We start from the raw sequence: 25,018 nt of genomic DNA on the forward strand, positions 1-25,018 counted from the left end.
TAATGGATTAAGATCGGGTGATCTCGCTGGCCAATTCCATGGTCCCAAGCGCCTCATCCACCGATCGTCAAATAGTCTATCCAGTTCTGCGCTCACTTCTCTTGTGCAATGTGCAGGAGCTCCGTCTAGTTGGTACCAACAGTTTCGATAATCTTCGAGTGGCAGATTATCCACGAAACTGTCTACAGTATTCTCCAAAATATTCAGGTAGCTTCTGGATGTTAATGACTCCTCGTAAATCACGTACCTCAATTTGTTGTCCATCAACATGCAGAAGACATTAAAACTAAATTTTTCTTGAAATCCGGCTTCTTTTGTGACGTGAGGATTTTCACTGGACCAATAATGACGATTTTTTCTATTGAAAATCCCTTCTCTCGAAAATTTCGATTCATCAGTCCAAATAATTTTATTTAAAAAAAGTGGATCTTCTTGAATGCGTGTCAACAACATTTCACATAATTCTACTCTCTGTTGAGGATCTTGAGGCTTCATTGCTTGAATTTTGGTGAATTTATAATCATGCATTTTATGTCTTCGCAAGATTCTTTGAACCGATGAATATTTTATACCCAAATCTTCTTCAGCACTTCTTATCGATGACTCGGGAAATGCGTGAAAATATGCTAAGACATTAATCTGGTTGTCTTCGAAAGTTACGGGTCGAGGCAAGTTTCTTGGTGCTTTTGAAGTTGATCCAAATGCATAGAAATTGTTCTGAATTCGTATAAATTTCTTGAGGTTCATTGGCGGTAGATTCGGATACATTTCATTGAACTTTCTACATGTTCTGCTGATAATTTTGTCACACTGTCCAAAAATAATAAACAAATTCATAAGAACTTCGTTTGAATAGTTTTGTTCCATCGTTTTGAAGGTATTTGCAACTTCTGAAGTGACGAAAATGTCGATATTATTAGGAGAATGTCACAACGCTACTGTCAAATAGTAATCATGGCCTGCTTACCAAATACCGAATGGAAATACCATTCTGAAGGGACATTTTCACAAATAAATGTTCATAAGTCCGAAACTTGACTAGTTAGGTATAGGTATGATATACATAAAAAGAAAGCAAATTTCAGCAGCTTTCCGAATTTTCAATAATATATAGGGTGTTTCATTTAAAATAATCAAATTTCAGCAACTTTTTCAAGCAAACGAAAAAACTGTATTTTTTACCCCCCTGTATTGAAGTAACGAAGATTAGGCTAACGTGTGGGAAGTGACCAAGTATCACCTAACTCCAAACCAAATTTCGATATCATAGTACTTCTTAACTAAAAGATATCGGCATTTTTAGAAGTCATAATTTTCGAAGAAAAAAATTGAAATTAATTTTTATTTCGAAAACGGTAACAGATAGGTATAGGAAAATATCAAGAAAAGTTGTCGGGCAATTGTTGGAGATTCCAAAAATAATATTATATACAGAGTGTTCCATTTGAAAAATCAAAGTTGCTACCGCTTTCTAATAGAAGCGGCAACACCGCATTGTCGAAATTATTTTAGTTGGCTAGAGAATGTCCGAATATGCCCTCCATCAAATTTTCAAAGTGATCCGTTGTCTGGTTCACCAGAAACGTCTAATGTGCCATCCACCGTGAATCAGCCTGTATAAAATTATCAATAACAATATAAGCTCCGCAGAATTATTGTCACTATTACCAATTAATGTACCTCCCAGACCTACGCGTACTATCCTTAAGTTCAAGACTCCCTTCGTGACTGTTACTTTCACATCCCCCTCTTAATCATGCTCCGTCTGGCAAACGACATAAATTGCTTGCAAGATATTGATTGGAATATGTCTATCATAAAATTCAGATCTTTATTCCGTAGACATGTTGAGAATTTATCAGTTCAGCAATTAGATTTTCAGTTATTTTTATTTTATTTTTCTTGTTGTGAGTTGTAACCAGTACTGCTCGTTGTTAGATCATAATACACTCCCATATTATATTATATTGATCTACATAACATATAATTAAGTGCTGTATATTCATGTATATTTTTTATAAGACATCTTTGTAATGAGGCCGTCAGGCCTGTTAGGGTGAAATAAATAAATAAATATGACCCGAAAAAAAGTAAGTATAACATTCAGCTATGAGACGGATGGTATTAAACTCAATAGAACTCAAGAAATGACAGACCTTGGTGTCATTTTCGATTATGAATTATCATTTAAATCTTATATACTAAATATAACAAACGAAGCCTCAAAGATATATGAATTTGTAGTTCGCAACTCTAGGCAATTTACCAATATCACCTGCATCAAACATTTGTCTATCACTCTTATTAGAATCATATTGGAATATGCTTCCATTGTCTGGTGTCCTCAATTTAACTGTCACAAGTATAGCATTGGAAGATTTCAAAACAAGTCCTGTGATATCTTCACTTCAAAGAAAGAGGTAACTATGACTTTGATATTCCTAAAGTAGTGCTACTTGAGAAATACAACACAAACCCTCGAGAAAAAGAGAGTATTTGCAAACCTAATATACTTGTACAAGATGTGAAATGGATGATCCCTGTTTTCTATCAAAAATCAATTTCAATGTACCTGCTCATGAAACTAGATCATTTTGTTCGCATTACTATCAATGCTTCATTGAATGCTATGTGCAATGCCTTTAATAATGTACAAAATGACTGTGATATCTCCTACCAGAATCTTGCTAGTTTAAGAAATGGGTTGTATCATATTGTATAATTCTTATCGAATTTTTTTCTCATTTTTTTTTTTCATTTTTGTTGTATATACATATACAGTGTCACACATAAAGTCCGCATCAAATGGAATTTTTTTTTGTTCATCTCTTCAAGCAACTTTTGATATCTCCATTAGGTTGTGCTTTGAAAATGATGCCAAATGACAGGCATATGACCGATCAAGTGATTTTTCTTCCCTGTCCAATTTGACATGTTTTCCAAAAAATGTTCAGAAAAGCAGTTATTGCTTGAAATCTCGAAAATCGGTAAAGAGAAAAGATGATTATTTTTTCATTTTTTACCCATATACCAATTTTTAGCTCTCTGGTACAAATTTAGTTTTTTTACAGTTTTTCGAAAATTTGACATTTGCCGATTTTTCAAATTCAGCCAAACCTCAACAAAGTTAGTGCTTTATGCCTAACTTATCTTTCCAACGCCTTTTTATTACCAATTGCAATTCTAAATACAACTTATTTCGCAAAAATTTAAAACACTAGAAAAAATTATGCCAAAAATGATGCAAAGTTGATACAGTTTTTAAAAAACAGATAAATATTTCACTTCATTTCTACTTTTTGCGAAATAGCTTGATACATAAGCATAATTAAAAAACAATAATGAAATAATGAAAAGTCAATAATTTATTCTTTACTGCACTTTTCAAACAGTTAAACTTTCATTTACTAATTACGAAAAATTACAACGAAATTAAACTGAGGGTACTGTGGAAACAATTGAACTGAACTGAATAAGCAAAATATTTTATTGTCATATGACATTTGTTGAATAACTCAAAATAGTGTTTATCAGTTTTAGATTTAAAATATTTTATTCGTTGTCTAGTGTGTTGTTAAAAATGCTGAATCTTCAAGAGAAAATTGAAATCGTTTTAATATGCGGCGAGAATACCGGTCACCGACAAGTAGCTGATATTTTCAATGCCAGACATGCAAGAAATATTCATCAGTCAACAGTTAGTAGGATAATAGCTGAGTTAAAATCTACTGGCTCGGTTGAGAGTAATTTTAGAAAAGCACATCAGCCTTCTAGACATACTGAAATATGTTTGGATGTCGTGGAACATAAAAAAACAAGTATTCGAGATATCGCAGATAGAACAGATGTTAACCGTATTTTACACAAAAATAAATTTACGCCTTATAAACCGAAATTTATCAATACATTAAAAGAAAGGGACTTCGATATGCGCTTGTATTTTCCTTTTTGGTTTCATAGGGGAAAAAGAAGAAAATTATCATTTTCCTTATCAAATTTCATGGACAGATGAAGCGACCTTCTTTGCGGACTACCTACACTTTGTGAATACCGAACTATCTGAAGTTTTGGATAATATGCCCCTTCAAGTAAGAAATGTTGTGTGGTATCAGTGTGATGGTGCACCTATTTATACTACAAGGGTGGTTAAAGAGCGTCTTTTGGAAATATTTAGGGGCAAAGTAATCAGTCGCAATATGGAACACTTTTGGCCGCCTAGATCTCCTGATATAACCCCACTAGATTTCTTCTTGTGGGGTTACTTAAAACAAAAGGTGTATAAGCAAAGACCTTTTCGAGATATAAACCATTTAGAGGCAGTTATTCGAGAATGTGTTGTAAGCACGAAACCCCGTAGTATAAAGAATGCAGTTAAAGATGTTTTAAAAAGGACAATTGATTGCATTGAACGTGGTGAAAGGCACAACGAAATGTGACTTTTTATTTTGTATTTCTATTGGTATTTACATGATTTAGGCATATGTTTCGATTTGATTTAGTGTTCTTGATTTAAATTATAACTTTATTTCAACAGCTGTTTGTTAGAATTTTTTACGGTTTAGTTTTCTAGGCAACAAAATCTAAATTAATTTATGAAGTAATTTTGTTCATTCATACCTCATAAAAGATATTTGGTAAATGTGAAATTACTTTCGTACGATTCCTTCCCTTAGATTAATTGCGTTGTAATTTTCCGTAATCAGTAAATCAAAGTTTAACTGTTTGAAAAGTGCAGTAAAGAATAAATTATTGACTTTTCATTGATATTATTTTTTAATTATGCTTATGTATCAAGCTATTTCGCAAAAAGTAGAAATGAAGTGAAATATTCATCTGTTTTTAAAAACTGTATCAACTTTGCATCATTTTTGGCATAATTTGGTGTTTTGAATTTTTGCGAAATAAGTTGTATTTAGAATTGCAATTGGTAATAAAAATGCGTTGGAAAGATAAGTTAGGCATAATACACTACCTTTGTTGAGGTTTGGCTAAATTTGAGAAATCGACAAATGTAAAATTTTCGAGAAACTGTAAAAAAAAACTAAATTTGTACTAGAGAGCTAAAAATTGGTGTATGGGTATATGGATTTTCGAAATTTCGAGCAATAACTGATTTTCTGAACATTTTTTGGAAAAAATGTCAAATTTGACAGGGAAGAAAAATCACTTGATCGGTCATATGTATGTCATTTGGCATAATTTTTGAAGCACAACCTAATGGAGATATCAAAAGTTGCTTGAAAAGATGAACAAAAAAATTCCATTTGATGCGGACTTTATGTGTGACACTGTATATTTGTGATATTTACTTTTCCAACTCTGTCTGTAGAGTTTGTGAATGGGTAAATGAATAGATTAATTTTAATAAAAAATTTTGGAGACCAAATAGAACAACTGAATACGAATATCAACCAAAAATACAGTTTCGAATTAGTCAAATATTTAAATTATCATGAATCAAATTGAAAATTGTTTTTGCCATCTGAGTGACGTCATTCACTCCATGATGAACTCTATCGATAATTTCTCAGAAACAAGCATTCTTTGGTGTATTCATCCACTTCTGAAAATTGTTGAGAATAGGTTCATAAAAAAGAGAAATAACAATGAAAGCAGCTCTCCGAACACCACAATCAACTTGTAACATTTCGTAAAGTGAAAATCTCTGATTGGCAAATTTTCAGAACGTCCTGACAACAGAAACATTCCAAACATGTTCAAGCGATTCCATGATGCTCGTTCCTTGAAACATTCCGGAATGAACAGAATTTCACCAAGGGAAGTTTCATTGAGTGCACTGTAGAGAACCAGTGCAAGCGCTGTCCCGCAACCATTCATATTTTTTTTCTCTGCACTAACAAACTTCTAGAATAGAATTCCACCACATCATTACGAATTCATTACATTTCAGCCTGAAGTGGGTAATGTTCCCTTGCAACGTTATATTCACCACTAACGAAGTCAGTGAATTACAAGTCGTAGGTTGGATGCTTTCAAACGAAAGCAGCTTTCAAATATGTCGCATAATTTTCTCCAGATTGGATATGAAGCTATTCTGTGGTGAGTTCCGACGTCAAAGAAATTTTTAAAATTAAATGAAATTTCCAACGTATACTATGTACACCTGATATCTTCTCAACGTTTTTCCGAGTCGACCATTTCAGAAATTTATGTAATCTACAACGAACATCTACGTCATGAACTCTGTTTACTTCATTCTCCAGAAGACATTTCGTGACCCATTATTGTGAATTGCTTTGTCTGTTTTCAGTAGGGAACACACACAAAAGTGGAGAATTTTACGAAAGAAAACCTGTATCTGTTTTGCAGTTTTATTTTGAACGTAATTTCATTGAAATGTTTTTTTCCGCTTTTCTACTAATGACTTACAATTATAAGATTTTCAAAACTAGGAAAAATTCATTCAATTTGGAATAACAACTTAGCAAATTTGACTTTGACCATTGAATTCATTTAAGTATGATTTATGGACACTAAGATATATTTTATTTACAATAAAGCTATATTATTGCCAAGTTTATCTTTGAGATTGAACTATGATATTTGGTATCCACTCTCGAAGGCTATCCATTATATATATATATATATATATATATATATATATATATATATATATATATATATATATATATATACATATATATATATATATATATATATATATATATATATATATATATATATATATATATATATATGTAAACGGTCATTTGTCAGCCCGTAGAATATACGATGTGAACTCTGGTCAGCCCTCGGAAACGTCGGTCGTCCCGGTTTCGGGCTCACCAACGTTTCCCACTGTATATAGTGTTTTTTGGACATGTTATTATGTGAAATGACGTTTAGCAAATTTTCGGTTGGGCCGACCATTACACCATATACACATAGCTGATACACCACCTACTTTCACAAAACTTCGCCAGGAGGCGTGGCTGTGTAATTGTATACACCTGATGTGAATAGTGTCTTTGTGAGCCCAGGTTTATACGAACACTTTCAATGGATAGCATGTTGGTCAGCCCACAATCGGGCAACGCTGCACTTGCATTTCATGATTCTAACTAGATTGTCGTGGTGCAGAAATTCGATAATAGAGATGGAAAATTTTTTGAGAGATGTAGAATTTTATGAAAAAGTTCCTGTTTTGTATGTTTTTTGTACAAGCGTTCGTGTGCGTGCATCACCCTATATCTACAAGCAATTTAGATCAGGAATTGTTTCGCATATAAAAGTTTTATCAGAGCTTCGTAACATATTCACTTGTAGAAAAATGCTTGATCTGAACTCATACTTTCCCACATTCGACTACTTACCCGAAATCAGCTTTTTCGGATAACGGTGTCGAGTACGGAAATGTACTGTTTCCGTTCTAGTTAGGATAATAATAATATAATTACTAACAGTGCGTTATTCCATTTAGCTTGTCGAAGCAATTTTAACTTCTGCGCTATCTTAGATACAAAAAATTGAATATGTTATAAGTTGAAAATATCAATATAGTGTTCGGAATCACACGTTAAAATGTAAGACTTCGTTAATCTATAGCTAGTACAAGTTTCTACTTCTGAGGGTTGTCGTTCGTAGGGGTGCGACAGACATATTTTAAACCGTTTCCTGTTTGTATTTTCAAATGTAGATTTTCAAATTCTAATTATTTGGCATGGACGCCTCAACAGAAATCGCGTTGTGTAAATCAATTTTAGACATTAAGCAGGAAACTTCGGATTTGACTTTGAAATTGTAGATTTGAAAACCTGACTGCACAAAAAAAATCAAAGTGTGACTGAGTAGAAATGAGTAGATCAGAAATGACATTTTTTTCACAAACGAAAAATCTAAAATGTGATGAATGATCTGGTAATGAATTTATTGAGAAATGAATAGTGACTATCCAGAATCTACAATTTCAATAAATTCTATATAAAAATCCGCAGCAGCACTACGGATTTCCGATATATAATTTAGTTCAAAAATTAGGTAAAAATCGCACTATGTTTATTATGTTGACTGTTCATGACGATGAATACGTCATATCATCATCGATTATAACCTGCAGCAGACATTTCAATCAAAATAAAAAAGACTTGGAATATTTCAGCACAGAAAAAATTTGATCAGGTTGAATAAACATTTATTTGAATGGAGTATTATTCTTCAATTTGAGAACTGCTGACAAAAATTGTTCGGTAAACTAATAAACACGTAGTATGAAAAAATAACATAATTTCTAATGAAATTAAACTACAACATGGGTAAAAAAATATCAAATGAAAAATATTAATATTATTTCTTCTTTCTATAACAACAGTAAACGTATTCTTTGATTGCAGCCCAGTTTCTATTTTTCAATAATGATGAATATTTCTTTTCCTTGTATTTTAGATACAAACAAGAACTCAATTCAATTCTAGCACTTCTTTTTTTTTCGGAGCGAAAAACTTTTTGACTATATTTCGTTTTGCTCCTTAGACCAAGTTTGTTTTTGAGAAGGTTTTATTGTTTTCAAAACTGTGCGTGTCTGATGATCTGAAATGAGATCAGTGTGTTGAAAAACTGTATCAAGATATCAAACGGGTTGAAAATGGATCCAAAAATGAATGATAAAAATAAAAAATGGAAGGACGATACTGAAAAGTGATTTGACTCATTTCCAACCTATACTCAGAGATACGGATGATTCCAAAACAGCTCAAAATATAAATAATTGATTGCATATAGGGAATTTTTTTCAAAAGGAGCCACGTTCGATATCTCCATAAATAAGACAGTAATGTAAATTTCCCGAAACACTTAATTTTTGTGAAATAATATAAGGTATCGCTAAGATGAGTACACACTCCTCTTCAAAATATCAAACAAAATAACCCCATATATGCCACCTATTGGATAAGTGATTTTATCAGGAATTCAACGATGATTTTTCAGGGTTGATTTCTAATTTACTGTGAAGAAGGATCTTGAAGTATAAGTGAACGACTTTTTAGATTAATTGATACAATCTCTCACAAAAACGTATACAACAATTATTTCTATTGTCAAGTTCCTAACAGAAAACAATTTTTGTCGCGTTGAATTATATCTGTCGGATTTTTGGCAAAGTTTCTCACACAAAACACTTCAAAATACTTTCTAAAACTCACAGCCAAAAATGTTCCACTAAACAGTTTTATAAAAACGCGACACGTGTTTTGCCATACAATGGCTTCTTCGGGCGTATCTTTATCTACTATATTTTAAAAATTTAATGCTTGATATACCTAATTTTAAAATTTAAAGTACCTACTTTTCAAGTAGGTACCTGAGTTTGTGATGGATTAAATGACCTGAGCTTATGTCCCAGTCCCCACATTTGAAAAATATTCAGTAACGGTTATTCAATTCTAATTGATCATTTAGTTAGTTACCCGAATTCTTGAATCTATTGATTGCTTGACATTTTAGAAGATTGAATTTCAAACTCTTCTCTTCTAAATATAACATGTCATATTCATGACTGAACTCATGTACTTCTGCTAAAAGGTGGTTTGCAAATGTGAAATTGGTTTTTCTATTCACAAAATTACATCTAAGCTTTTAATTCTTTGGAAAATAATCTCCCTGTTTGGCCATTATACAGTTTTGGGCAAGAGCCACAACTTAGCTGATATACTCCTGATCTATCCGATACCGGAGTTTTGTCTTTATTGTTTTTAATAAATGCACTTACACTATTATTCGGACTATTACTATTTCTGTGAGCTAAGTTTACGCAGTCTTTCTTCAAAAAAATATTATTGGTTGGTTCAGCCAAAAATGACAATGTCTCATAACTGACGTTATCGCATCTTGAATTTGGGTAGATGTGGTCCATGGCTTGCTTTTGTAGTTTTTGTTTGATCAAACTCAGCTCTCTCTGGAAATTATTCAATAGTCTATGAAGAATATTATTGAATGCAGCAACTTTATGCTGGTAAGAGTGTGTAGAGAAATTATGTATGATAATGTATGTATGTATGTATGTAAGATGGTTTGTGGAAAATTGCAAATTCATGTTCATTGTTATTGTTTGTAATGGTTGAGTCAAGGTAATTTAATGAATTTTTTACCTTCCTCTCAGTGGTGAATTTTATTGACGGGTGGATGGAATTGACATATTCAACGAACTTGCCTACTTGCTTTTCTGTAATGATTTCATTATTCACTAGTGATGAATGGATATCGTAATGCTTGAAGAAATACATGCATAATGAATATTTAATACAACAGTCCTGAACAAACTGTAACGTCTATTTGAATAAAAAAAAAATTGATGAGCTTCCGTGAAGTATCATATTTATTTTAATACTTGCTACTTTCTACACACATTCACATCAAATCGATATACCAAATTTGGAACATCCATTCGAAATAAAAATGAAAACACAGGAAAATAATATTTCATTTGAGTTAGGAATTGGAAAACAGTGAATTACTTAAAATTAAGTAGATTCTATGATATTTATTTGTAATCGTCATATACCCATATATTCTCTAATTATTCTCTAAGTATACCAAAATATTGGCAAGCCAATTAACAAAATAGCATTAGGACCATTGCAAAGATCGTAACGGTTCTCAAAGAGTTTCGCGCCAAAATAGTTAACGCGTGTCAAAACAATTGCAGATTTCGTAGGAATACTGAAACTTTAATGAAATGAATAAAAACACTTTTGTCTAATTACCTATATTTGATTTTATTTATATGACCGTTTTCGGGTTTGACCCCATTACCAAGTATTACCTTACCTATAAATTTCGTCGCCGCTGATATATACCATTATTTTTAAAAGAGAAATTTTGATGATCATAATATCCTCCATTTCATAAATTTATTATCGGATGAAAAGTGCAATTTTCTATACTTCACTGAATTAGACTTCGATACTAAATTTTCCCATTTTCATGATGTTTTTCTCCAAGCTTTTGATATATCCTTTCCTAAACAGTTTCAAAAAATTGAACAAAATCAAAATTCAAGTAGACACAAACCATGGATTACTAAGGATATCGTTGAAGAAGGTATATTACTCAGAGATATTTATAATTTGAACAAGAGCCAAACCAATGTACATTTATTGGGTCAATATAAGCAACTCTTAAAAAATCATAGACAAAAAATTGTGCTCTCAAAAAGTCAATACTTTAATAATCAATTCCTCAAGGCTCAACATAAATCTGAAGCTGCTTGGTCTATCATCAGGAAAAATACTATTATAAACGATTCATCTAAGACATTAGCGATGGTGTACTTGTTGACGATGGTCCTGGTATATCTCAAGCATTTAGTAGTTATTTTGTCGATTCAGTGGAGTCATTAGTAAAAAATACTGCACCTGGTGGCATTGAAAATCGTTGTGAAAAAACTGAGAGTCTTTTCCTTTATCCAATAGATGAAACTGAACTCGTGGAAATAATTAAATTCGCATGTTCGAAAGATTCCAGTGGGGTTGATGAATTGCCAGGCAATATTTTAATGAAGGCTGCTTTGAAAATAATGGAACCTCTGATTTATCTAATCAATTTATCTTTCTCTGAAGGTATTTTTCCTTCCCGACTTAAGCAAGCAATGGTCGTCCCAGTCTATAAAAAAAGCGATAAGCATGTAATGTCGAACTACAGAGGTATTGCTTTACTATCTCCATTTTCGAAAATATTTGAAGAATCATATCAAAACTTGTGTCCTTTTTAAATAAATACAATATCATATCTGACAACCAATATGGGTTTCAAGTGGGCTTGTCAACCCAGGATGCCATCCTTTCTCTACATAATCATGTATTATCAAACTTCGACAACGATGAAAAATCACTTAGTGTTCTTTTCGACTTGACACGAGCGTTTGATATCAGTCATCATGGTCTTCTTCTTGATGAACTGTTTGGCATGGGCGTTCGTGGTCCAAGTCTGAAATGGATTGAAACCTATTCAACTGGTCGTACACAGGTTGTTAAAGTTAGGCTTCAGACTGGGCCATTTTTCTCTGAATTTCGAAACGTTGTTACAGGTGTGCCCCAAGGTAGTGTTTTGGGGCCTACACTATTTATTTTATTCGTCAATGACCTTTCAAAAATCAATCATCCACAGTGCTCTATACAATTTGCTGATGACACATCTTTTACTGTCAGTGGTTCGGAATGTGAAACATTGTCAGTAAGAGCAAATGATGCTGTATCCAACATGCAAAATTATTGTTCTGAGAATGGCTTGATTCTAAATAATCTTAAAACCAACACCATTTTCTTTACAATTCAGGAAACTGATTGTAGTGTATTGGTTAGGTCTGAGATTAAAAATATTGAACAGGTAAACTATAAAAATTTTTTAGGAGTTTTTATTGATTCCCAACTCAATTGGAATCATCATGTTGATTTCATACTGAAGAAATTAGCGACACATTGTTTCGTTATATGGAATCTGCGTAATTTTGTGTCTATTGAAATCCTTAAAAGTTACTATTATGCATATATTTACTCTGCCCTCAATTACTGTATTATTTGTTTTGGCAACTGCAATAGAATCAGTGACTTATTAATTTTCCAGAAAAAAAATATTAGAACAATTTGTTAAAAAAAAAACTCGATTCCTGTATACCACTATTTGCAAAGTTGAATATATTAACCGTTACTTGCATGTATATTTTTAATTGCGTAATCTACGTTAAATCAAATTGCTCCAAGTTTTAGAACAGAGATGATACATGTCCTTTTCGGGCTTCACCCTGAGAAAAAACTATAACATTTTAATTCCTAGTCATAAGTTAGCCAAGGTGACTAATGGACCTCATATCATGTCAAAAAAACTGTACAACAAGCTCCCAATATCCATTAAAAAATAACTAGTGTAAAGCTCTCTAAACAAAAAGTTCGGGAAGTATTATGTGAAAAGGTATTTTATTCGCTTGATGAATTTTTTCAGTCTGATTTGGAATTTTAAATTTTAATTTTTGTACCCCTTTTATGGTCTGAATGTTATGTAATATATCATATAATTATGTTGTTTTATGATTGTGACCTCATTGTAATTGTACTGAGTTATGTGACTTTTTCCATGCCGTCCCTAGGTCTACGGAAATAAAGATTTTTGATTTGATTTAAAGTATTGAAAAAATACTTAATAATGCGGGGTCAAACCCGAAACTGGTCTTATACATAAAATCAACTAGTGGTACTTAGACAAAAGTGTTTTTATTCATTTCATTAAAGTGATCATGAATTACCACAAAATAAACAAGTAATCAATCATACATAATACAGAAACTATATGAAACATAAATAGTCAATAGTAACGGCATCTTTTTCTTTTCCTAATATATTTTTTCCGGTAAACTAACACATAGTTTACCTCTGAAAAACTGGATTTGCCAGGATTTTAAAAACACTTGATACCCTCACGATGAAATCCAATGATACACTGAAATGGATCGCGTTCCTGGTCAGCCCGTCGATGTGGCAGCATTGTCGGGATGACCAAGATGCTCTTCATAGAGCGATTTGTATAACTATGGGCTGACCAACAGCATGGGGCTGACAAAGGTTTGAAGGATATGTAAAATTTTTATTTTCAGAAAAAATCTACCCCTCTGATGGGCCTATTAATTAAATCATACCACTGAAGAGTATTCCGAAAAGTATATACCTAAATATATTCGGGAAGTGCTGGGTGGACCAACGCCCCGTTCATATACCGGGCTGACCAATATGCAATGAACAAATATATATATATATATATATATATATATATATATATATACACATATATATATATATATATATATATATATATATATATATATATATATATATATATATATATATATATATATATATATATATATATATATATATATATATATATATAATAAGAATCTTGACCAATGAGACTAGTTAATAAGTTTGTTCATTTAAAATATAGGTTAGATACGTTACCTTAGTTAGAAATTTCTTATCTTTTGTTCTCAGAAAAATGGTTACGCACACAATGTAACACCTAAATCATTACTTAGTTGGTTTCCATTGAAATTCAAATGTCACAATCTAGTATTGAAAAGATCAGTCACCAGATATATATTTTCCTAAAACACAAAAACAAATTAATAAAACCATTTAGATCAATATTAGAAAACAAAACAACATTACAATTTATTCAAATTATCCAAATCAATAAATTGAATGACTTTCAATTTGTGAAAGGAAAAACACTCAGTATATGAAAAAACCATGAAGCTAAAATATTGTCTAGCCTACTAGGTGAGAGAATTGGAGAGGAGCTCATGAATTTTGCCAAATGCAAATTTCAAAAATTACTTTTGTAAAATACAGAACATGAATTGTTATAAGACAACCAATATTGTAAATATTAGATATTAGAGTTTCTTTATGAGTACAAATGGTTAATAAACTAAGTGTAATTTGAGTGAAGTGCCAAAATTTACAAATTAGAAGGTTTTGACAGCATCTAGAATTTTCCAAGATTGGTTGCCAAGATATTTTGAGGTTATCATTTCGGAATACATTAATTAATTTTGGTGTCAATTCTTGGATATATGGGAGTGATTTATATATGAATGAAGGTATAACGTTGTTATGTTCAAAATATCTAAAACAAATGTCACTTCTATATCTCAATTATACAGTAAAGTAAAAGCTCCAATTTCAAATAAACAAAAATCCAATTTAGTATACAAAATTTCTTGTATGGATTGTTCTAAAACATATATAGGACAAACATCAAGACCTCTAAGTAGTCGCATCACTTCCCATAAGAGCGACTGTAGACGAAATGTTAATTCTTGTGCATTAACAGAACATGTTGATTCGGAGGATCATAAAATGAATTTTGAAAATCCAAATATTTTAGATAGAGAAACCAATAGAACGAAAAGAATATTTTTGGAAATGATACATATTAATAACGAAGAACATTCAATGAATAAACGAACTGATATTGATAGTCTTAGCAAAATTTACACGTACCTACTGAAATATGATAAAGAAAATAAAAAATCTAGTAATTCGAGTATCATTCAGAATTTTCCCACTTGACATTGTCAGCCAAAATTTTTATCAACTGTCATTTATTAATGTTTTTCTATCTGTTTTTGAACCATTTTATATTTTATTCTCACGTTAGTAAGTTCTCCATATTTATATATTTTTTACAAGATATATAATCTTATTATTGTAGTTGTCCTGACGAAGGTGTGAAATATACCGAAAGCTTGACATATAACAAAGGGTTTTCTTTGTAACAGCCCAGCTATTGACTGCAACCTCACGAATTAAATCGATTTATAGTTAATTCAGTCACTAATTATTCTGTTATATATATATATATATATATATATATATATATATATATATATATATATATATATATATAAATATATACAAGAATGAAATAATTCGTGTATAAAAAAAAGGGGGCAAACCGCGGACACGTGTTTTTGGCTATTGGCCTCATCAGCGCGGTGCAGCCAAGTGTAAAGATGTGCAATAAAGATGAGGCCAATAGTCAGAAACACGTGATTTTATTTATACGACCAGTTTCGGGTTTGACCCCATTATTAAATATTTTTCCAATAGTTCAAATCAAATCAAATCAAAAATCTTTATTTCCGTAGACTTAGGGAAGGCATGGAAAAAGTCACATAACTCAGTACAATTACAATGAGGTCACAATCATAAAACAACATAATTATATGACATATTATATAACATTTAGACCATAAAAGGGATACAAAAATTAAAATTTGAAATTTCAAATCAGACTGAAAAAATTCATCAAGCGAATGAAATACCTTTTCACATATGCACGGTGTCACCAACAGAAGCCAACCGTACACTTGTGGTTTCAATTAAAAGACCTAGCATTCCCAGGCATCATCTAACATCACCATGTAGGCAGCTGTAGGCAGCTATAGCTACCTACGTGACTTCCGGGTCCAGGATATAAATATCCCTGTTCTTTTCTGTCTGCAAATTTTCCTTTTTTGATTTATATCATACACGCTCAATAACATCTTTATCTCTGTATATTGATATATATATATATATATATATATATATATATATATATATATATATATATATATATAAGAATGAAATAATTCGTGGACAAAAAAAAGGGGGCAAACCGCGGACACGTGTTTTTGGCTATTGGCCTCATCAGCGCGGTGCAGCCAAGTGTAAAGATGTGCAATAAAGATGAGGCCAATAGCCAGGAACACGTGTCCGCGGTTTGCCCCCTTTTTTTTGAGTGTTGTGTCTACGAATTATTTCATTCTTGATTTGTATCATACACACTCGATAAAATCTCTATTTGTATTCATATCCTGTGCCACGTGCCAACGAAACAAAACGAAAATAACAAAAAAAAAGAACTTATGGTTCTTAGTTATTTCTTAACAGGTTAGCTAATTTCTGAAGGGCTCGGTAACAGACGCTCAAGAGGCACGCGCAAAAGATTGCACGGCAGCTCAGTCGGGTATAGGGTGGGTTGAACTCAAACACTCTCTATACCGGATAGAGAAAAAAATTAAATATATATATATAGGGCGCCACCAACTTCAAAAGAAAATGAGCGAGTCTAAGTTGGAGACTTCCACTAGCTAGTTATGGTTCTGTTTCCCAGAGCCAACATAAGTTAAATAACTGCAAAGATCTCTTCTTATTATTTGTATCTCTAAATTTTACGAAATGAATATAGACCAATTTCGTGGAACAAACTGAACAAGATTATATTACTGGTCCCCAAACACTTTTCTTCAGAATCTTGTTTAGACAGAAATAACTCAAATTTTACCAACTGTTGTTACCTCTACGTGATCACGTTGAGTGTACACTTTTGATATTTTGAATATATACTAAATATTTGCTTTCCAACGGAAAGATAAATCTAATAAAATCATGCAGCTTATCTGAATAATTTGATGTCGAGGATGGTTCCACTGTCCAACGGCACACGGAATAGCAGGCACAGCCCTCCAACTCGAAATCGTCGTTACGGAACTCGAACGTTCAAATAATTCGCACGTGGGTTGCAATTTCTCCAGGCGGTCTCAGATATGGAACGGCCGGTTATGGAATATTGAAGAAATAATCGTTTGGGAGCCCAATTGAAACCCAATAATCGGATGGTCACGGAATGGTCACGGTAAAACCTAGGGTCATGGATACCAGGACCAGGACGAAGACTAAGACTAAGAATAGAACTAAAACCCTAAAAAAATATTCCCCGTTATTATTATCTTTAGCCTTACCGGCTTTCTAATTTTCCCTTACCTCTTTGGTTGGTTGAGGGTAGTATCGATTGATGACGTTGTTATCGGCTTACGTAAATCCTTCGTAACGAAGAGCAAACTATTCGCTGAGGTCACAATAAAGTGACGAAACGATAGGCAATTAGTTGCTTGAAAGCAGAAGTGCAGTAATCCACAATTTTGTGAGAATTTTCAATTTGAAACACGACAGAAAAATTCCTACACATCAGCACTGCTACTTCGCAAAATCCGACCTGTTTTAATTTTATCTCTTGTAGAAAAAAGAAAGCTTTTTTTTTCTTCTCCATACCGAGAACTGATAAATAAATTGTACTGCGGCAACCCGTGATTCTTTATGAATATGGATCTGTCCACCAAGAATATGCAACCCATTTAACATCCGAGCTAAATGAACTGTGGCTACGATTCCAATGAATACCTAAAATAAAGTAAAACTGAAACCGAATAAAAAAATAATTAAATGTATTTTGAATCGTTACACCTGGACTCGAATGTCACACAGGTAGCTATAGCTGCCTACGTGGTCATGTTAGATGTAGCCTGGAACTTCTAGGTTTCTAACTGGAACCACAAATGTGCGGTTAGCTTCTGTTGTTGATTGCGTGCATATGTGTTGTTTCCTGCTTTCGGCAAACAAGTGTTGCCCATCTTTACACTTGGCTGCACCGCGCTGATGAGGCCAATAGCAAGAAATACGTGTCCGCGGTTCGCCCCCCTTTTTTTTTAGTGTTGTGTCCACGAATTATTTCATTCTTGATTTGTATCATACACACTCGATAAAATCTCTATCTGTATCTGTATCTCTATCTGTACCGTGTTATGGATCACACGTTAAAAGGTAAGACCTCGTTAGTCGTTAGCTCGCACAAGTTTCTCAACTTCTGAGAGTTGTCGTTCGTATGGGGGCCACAGCTGATTAACGGAAAAAAAGAAAACAAACAGATTTATATCCTGGACCCGGATGTCACACAGGTAGCTATAGCTGCCTACGTGGTCATGTTAGATGTACCCTGATAATTCTAGGTCTTCTAACAGAATCAGTCTGTCAGGTTGACTTATTTTACTACGGCGTCGTAACACTCGCGTATTATCACTAGTCTCTGATATAACAGTTTCACTATTAGTTTCTAATTCACCTTGATGCGATTCATCCCGAGTTACTACACTAATATCTTTATATACATTATTTACATCTAAATCAGAGCGTGGAATGATAGATACTGTTTCTTTATCAACATAATCTTCATTTTGTTTACTTGTCGGATTTCTTTGTTTAAGTTGATCTATGTGACGCTTCCAGATCATTCCATCTTCTGATTTAACTATATAAGTTCTACCACCACGAATAATTTCAATAACCCCGGTACACCATTCCTGCTTATCTGGTCTGAAATCGCGTACCCAAACCTGGTCACCTTTATTGAAATACGTTTTTCTGTTTCCTCGATAATACTGTTGTTGTTTCATTTGTTTATTTTGTATTACTAGATTTGTTGAAGGCATCAACAAGTCAAATTTATTTCGCATACTCCTCTCCGATAATATTTTTGACGGAGTTTCGCCGGTAGTAGTATGTGGTGTGTTTCTATAATGAAACAGAAAACGTTGTATTATTAAATTTATATCTGCATTTCTTTTTTCATTCTTAGCTTTCAGGATGGCTCTTTTTAAAATTTCAACCGCACTTTCAGCTAACCCGTTTGTTGACGGATGATAGGGAGCACCAGTTAAATGTTTCACACCGCTCAACCTTAAAAAAATTTGAAATTCATCAGACATAAAGGTGGTTGCATTATCTGTGTAAAGGTGAAAAGGTAAACCAAATCTACTGAATATTTCGCGAAATATTTTAATGGTACTAGATGCTGTTATGTCTCGCATTTGAAAACACTCTAACCACTTCGATGTTGCATCTTCTATCACTAAAAATTGTTTATTGAATACTGGTCCGAAAAAATCGGCATGCAACCTAGTCCACGGTTGTTCTGGGCACCTCCAGGTTGACAAATATGATTCAGGCGGATTATTTGAATAAGCAGCACAAGAATCACAATGTTTTGCCCGATCTTCAATTTGTTCATCAATTGACGGCCACCAAACATAAGATCTTGCAAGGGACTTCATTTTTACAACACCCTTATGCGAGCTATGTGAATTTTTTTGGACTTATCAACCTGGAACCCCACATTAAACAATTTTGTTCGACAGAAATTTCATTTTTTCTGCGAAAAAATGGTTGAAATTCATTAGATGGACAGCTTGCAGGCCAACCCTCTCTAACAAAGAACAAAATTTTACTGAGAATCTGATCAATTGCTATTGCTTGTTTTATTAGCTTTGCATCTAAAGGAAAATCCGATTTTTCAATAAAATTTAAATACGATATGTTACTGTTGAACCGAAAAATCGATAACCAATTACTTTCTTCGTCTTTTGAGGAATTTATGGGCAGCCTAGATAAAAAATCTGCAACATTATCACTACTTTTCACGTACACTTTGTCGTAGGAAAAAGATGATAAAATATTTGCCTGTTATATGCCCATGGCTGACCTCTACCATTCATCTCCAAGGTGACCATCTCAAGAGCATAGCTGAATCAACATCCGGCACCTACGCAGTTCCAGAAAGATCCCAGGCGCCGTTTACTGTTCTTTGTTCACCTAGACGCTTACTTCATGATATTTTTCCATATAAAAACGTCCTGCGTGGCGTAATAAAGTTAGTTGTATTCTAGTTGTCATACTGTTACTACTCAACTCTGGGGATACAGATCTGTTTCCCCTGTTCAATAAATATTAATTTTAAAAAAGTTATTTTTCTCAAGTGAGTTATAACAAAATTGGCGCAATCGGTAGGATTCTTCAACACTATACGAAATAAGGTACAGCCTAACCGATAGTGGTGGATCCTAATCCTTCAAGGAAGAACCAACAACCCCAAGCCACAGGACCATAGCAGGACGGTCTCTTCAATGGTAGAAGAACAAGCGCACGCTAACTTCGCCGGAGCAACGCTAGTGAAGCCGGATTTCATCCTCCATGGACATCCTTTGGTAAGCAACAAACAAAGAATCATCTCGATTTTTAATATAATTGAATATTTCCATTCTTGTGTGTACTGTTCTATTTTCAAAAATGCCCAACACAAATGCTTCACCCAGTGCACCCCCACTTGAACCCTATAAATTGAGTGAATTTTTTTCAATTGTCCCAGAATATGACGGTGATCAAATTTTTCTTAATACGTTCATAAGTGCGTGTAATACCGCTTACCGCATGGCAATTCAAAACCAAAGAATTTTACTCATTTTACATATCAAAAATAAACTCGGAGGTGAAGCAGCAGAATTAATAAGTTCTCGCAACCCAGAAACTTGGGAAGAAATCAAAATATTGCTAAACCAATATTTTAGTGATTCTCGAGATTCAGCCTCTTTAATTCAAGACCTGCAGAGAATTTTCCAAATGCCAAATGAGTCCCCTCTTGTTTTTAATAACAGACTCCAAACTAATAATGCAAAAATGCACGCGGCTATACAAAAACAACCGCTCACCGCAGAAGATAAACAAGCCCAACAAAATCTTATCGAAACCATGACGCTAAACTCGCTATTGGCAGGTTTAGAGCCAACATTCGGACAAATAGTAAGAGCAGGAAATCCACCCTCAATGCTCGAAGCTGTCCAGAGAATTAAGAGAGAATTACAACTCTCTTACTTCCAACAACAGAAACTCAATAAAAATATGAATCTTAACCAACACAAAAAACCACAAAACCCTACACAACAAAAATTTTGTAATCTCTGTAAACGACAGGGACACCTCCAAACCGAGTGTAGAGTCAGACAGATTTCCCAACAAAATTTTCAAAAACCAATGTTCCAACAAAATCCATCGATCCAACAAAATTTTCAAAAAACAAATTTCCAAACGCAAGGTGTCAGACCTAATCAACCCGCATCAAATCAAAATTTAAATAGACCATCGTTAATTAAACAAAACCCAAACCAACAAAGACCATCGGCTATACAACCCAATCCTTATTTTAATCGAACAAACACTCAAAGAGCACACTATCTCAATCAAGGCATAGATAGTTATCAAGAAAATTTTAATGAACTTTCTGAAAACCCCTACGAATACGAAGACTATGCAGCTAGTTTTCCAACATATCGGAATTTTCATGAAAACCCGAACGTTGAATCTGTTGATTACCCGCAAAATCAATTCAATCAGGATTTTCAATTTGGCTCAACAACAGCTGACCCTCCTCCTATCGACCCAACGTCAGAAATTCAGACCCAAATACAAACATTGAATTTGGATCCCAACCTGAATTTTCCAGAGCAGAAATTCGTATAGAAAAATCATTTATGCTCAATTCAAAGAATTTATATTATATCATGGATGCCACAAAAACATTCAAAATTTTAATAGATAGTGGAGCCGTAATTTCAGTATTTAAACCCAAAACTGTCGAAAAATATAGAAATCGCTCACCAGAAAATGTTATGGTTCAAGGTATTACTAACGAAAGAATTCAAATAACCGAATCAGTACTAGTGCCCTTCTCAGACACTGACCCCCACAAAATCTACATACACAATCTTGACATAGACTTTGACGGACTTCTCGGAGCTGATTTTTTGGAACACTATCATTGTGTTGTTGATTTTCAAAACAAACAATAACTGATTTCAAAACCATACCCCTTTTCAAAGTGATAGACTCGAATAATGTACCAGAATCTTCCCAAAATTGTCAAAATTCAGAAAAGAAATACCAAGTTACGTTGGACCCGGAAACATCAACCGCAGAACTTGACGATATTTTTGAATACGACCCTGACAACTATGCTTTTGAAGGTAAATTTGACTACTACCAATATTTGAAAGACGAAAAATCCAAATACTATAGAAATCGAACCTCGGACAGAAGGAATTTTTAAATTAAAATGTCATCTCTCAAATACTGATGCTATACTGGTAGCTCAGAATAAAGAAAATGTTCGTTTGCCAAACGCCTTAGTAAAAGTAAATGAAAAAGGAGAATTTTTCACTTCAATTATAAATTCAAATGCTATATTAGGTATAGCATTTGAATTTTAGGTAGTAGAATTTTATAATCTGGATATCGAACCAATTAAAAATTTTTCCTTGAACCCCATAAACGAAACAAAAATCGAAAAAAAATATGTAGATAGGGAATTTGAAATAAAAAAACAATTACGATTAGATCATTTGAACGAAGAAGAATCCGAAATAATTACGCAAACTTGCTTGGAATTTTCAGACATCTTTTATTTGGAAGGTGATCGACTCACATTCACAAATGAAATAAAACATTCAATCGACACGAAAGATGCAAAACTGGTCTTTACCAAATCGTATCGCTACCCTCAAATTCATAAAGAGGAAGTGAAACGACAAATAAACAAAATGCTAGAAGATGAAATTATACGTCCTTCTATTTCTCCCTGGTCATCTCCAGTGTGGGTTGTACCAAAGAAAATAGATGCATCAGGAAAACAAAAATGGCGTGTAGTTGTCGACTATAGGAAGTTGAATGAGCTTACTGTAGATGACAAATCCCCTCTCCCAATAATATCAGACCTTCTGGATCAACTTGGCAAATATCAATACTTCACCACCTTGGACCTTGCTTCTGGTTTCCACCAGATCGAAATCGATGACAAGGACATTCCCAAAACAGCATTTTCGGTAGAAAATGGCCATTACGAATTTCTTAGGATGAGTTTTGGCTTCAAGAATGCTCCATCAACATTTCAACGGGTAATGGATAACATTCTTCTCGGAATCCAGAATGAGCGATGTCTTGTCTATATGGACGACATCATCATTTATTCCCCTACCTTTCATGAACACATTTCCAGACTTAAAGAAGTATTTAAAAGACTCCGCCAAGCCAATCTCAAAATCCAACCAGATAAATGTGAATTTCTCAGAAAGGAAGTAGCATATCTTGGACACGTAAAAACCAAAGACGGAGTAAAACCAAATCCCGACAAAGTCGATTGTATAACAAATTTCCCAGAACCTCAAAACCAGAAAAGTATAAAATCATTCCTCGGATTAGCCGGATATTATAGAAAATTTATCCCAAATTTTGCTAAAATATCAAAACCCCTCACGAAACTACTTCAAAAAGACACACCTTTCATTTTTAATGATGAATGTAGAAAATCATTCGAAGAATTAAAACAAGCTCTTGTTTCAACCCCAATTCTAATATACCTAAATTTCGAAGACACATTTCTTTTGACTACAGATGCAAACGCATACGCTATCGGAGCCGTATTATCCCAAGGCCCTATTGGCAAGGACCTACCTATTGCATACGCATCGCGAACTCTCTGTTCCGCAGAATCAAAGTATTCCACGATTGAACGAGAGCTATTGGCAATAGTATGGGCAGTCAAGCATTTTAGGCCCTACCTTTTCGGTAGAAAATTTAAACTAATCACGGACCATAGACCCCTAACTTGGCTATTTTCCATAAAAGATCCAGGAAGTAGACTCGCAAGATGGCGTTTAAAGCTTGAAGAATACGACTATGAAATTATATATAAACCCGGAAGAATAAATAAAAACGCTGACGCACTTTCAAGAATCAAAGTTGATTCCACAAAAGCTTGTCTCGTTTTTAATAGAAAATTAATACTTTCAGGTACCTTCATTTTGCCAACAAATGAAGAACTAGATCTTGAAATAATCCAAGATCCGGTACAAGAACCAGAGGAATCCGAAGGAAACCCTGAATACCCTGAAAACTCTGAACCAACCAATCAAAATATACACCAGAACATATAACCGAAGAGTTCACAACATTCGTAAATTCATACAAAACAACATCCCTGATTGATTATTCAAAAGTCGAGTATTCCAATTGCCAATTTCTCGATAAAGGAAATAAAAGCATTCTAATATTCCCTAGACAAAAGGAATTGAAAGACTTCCACGATAAAATCTTTGAGGATATTCTCGAAGAAGATTACTAATTTAGAAATCTCAAAATAAATATTGTATCAAGCAAAACAATAAAAAACAGAAAATATTATATAGTTCCTCTCACTTATGATCCAGAATCGGTGATTGAACACTTGTTTCTCACCCTGTATAGAAGTCAAAATGATTTAGATCCCTCTAAAGTATATTGCATTGAAACTAATCCTGAACTTCCCATTTTAGAAATTCTATGTTTCATTTTTGCTCAAAAGGATATAAAATTCAAAATATGCAATTACATTATTACCACTCCGGATAAAGATCAAATCCCGATCATAATTGATCAAAATCATAACGGAAAAAGTAATTTACATCGAGGTATCAATGAAACAATTCGTAGAATACGTGAAAAATATAATTGGCAAGGACTCAACAAAGATGTTGAAAATTTCATGAAAGCTTGTGATGTTTGTCAAAAAACAAAAGTCTGTCGAAAAAATTTAAACAACCCATTAGTCATAACCGAAACGCCTAAAACAGCTTTCGAAAGAATAAACATCGATGTAGTTGAAATCCCAACGAAAAATTACGCATTAAGTATTCGTGACGAACTGACAAAATTCACACAAGTGTATCCAATCCCAGACAAAACAACAAAAAATATTTCAGATACCCTACTTTTATTTTTCCAACACTATGGAACCCCATTACGAATCCACTGTGATTGCGGTCGAG

The 25,018-nt window shown here is 33.3% G+C and overlaps 1 protein-coding gene and 1 long non-coding RNA gene across 2 annotated transcripts in view; both read right to left on the bottom strand.

The window, feature by feature from the left end:
• Positions 1-25,018, bottom strand: part of LOC111512315 (alkaline phosphatase) — a 952,023-nt gene that overhangs the window by 576,054 nt on the left and 350,951 nt on the right. The window lies entirely within an intron of this gene.
• Positions 16,749-17,935, bottom strand: LOC141483489 (uncharacterized). The gene is made up of 2 exons (XR_012466121.1): positions 17,319-17,935; positions 16,749-17,256 (listed from the first exon to the last, which is right to left on the bottom strand). It is a non-coding gene; the product is annotated as an uncharacterized lncRNA (long non-coding RNA).

The sequence above is a fragment of the Leptinotarsa decemlineata genome, unplaced genomic scaffold (genome assembly GCF_025532065.1).
Source record: "Leptinotarsa decemlineata unplaced genomic scaffold, Ldec_3_MD MMD2_tig00003557_RagTag_RagTag, whole genome shotgun sequence".
In the NCBI taxonomy this organism is placed as follows: Eukaryota; Metazoa; Arthropoda; class Insecta; order Coleoptera; family Chrysomelidae; genus Leptinotarsa; species Leptinotarsa decemlineata.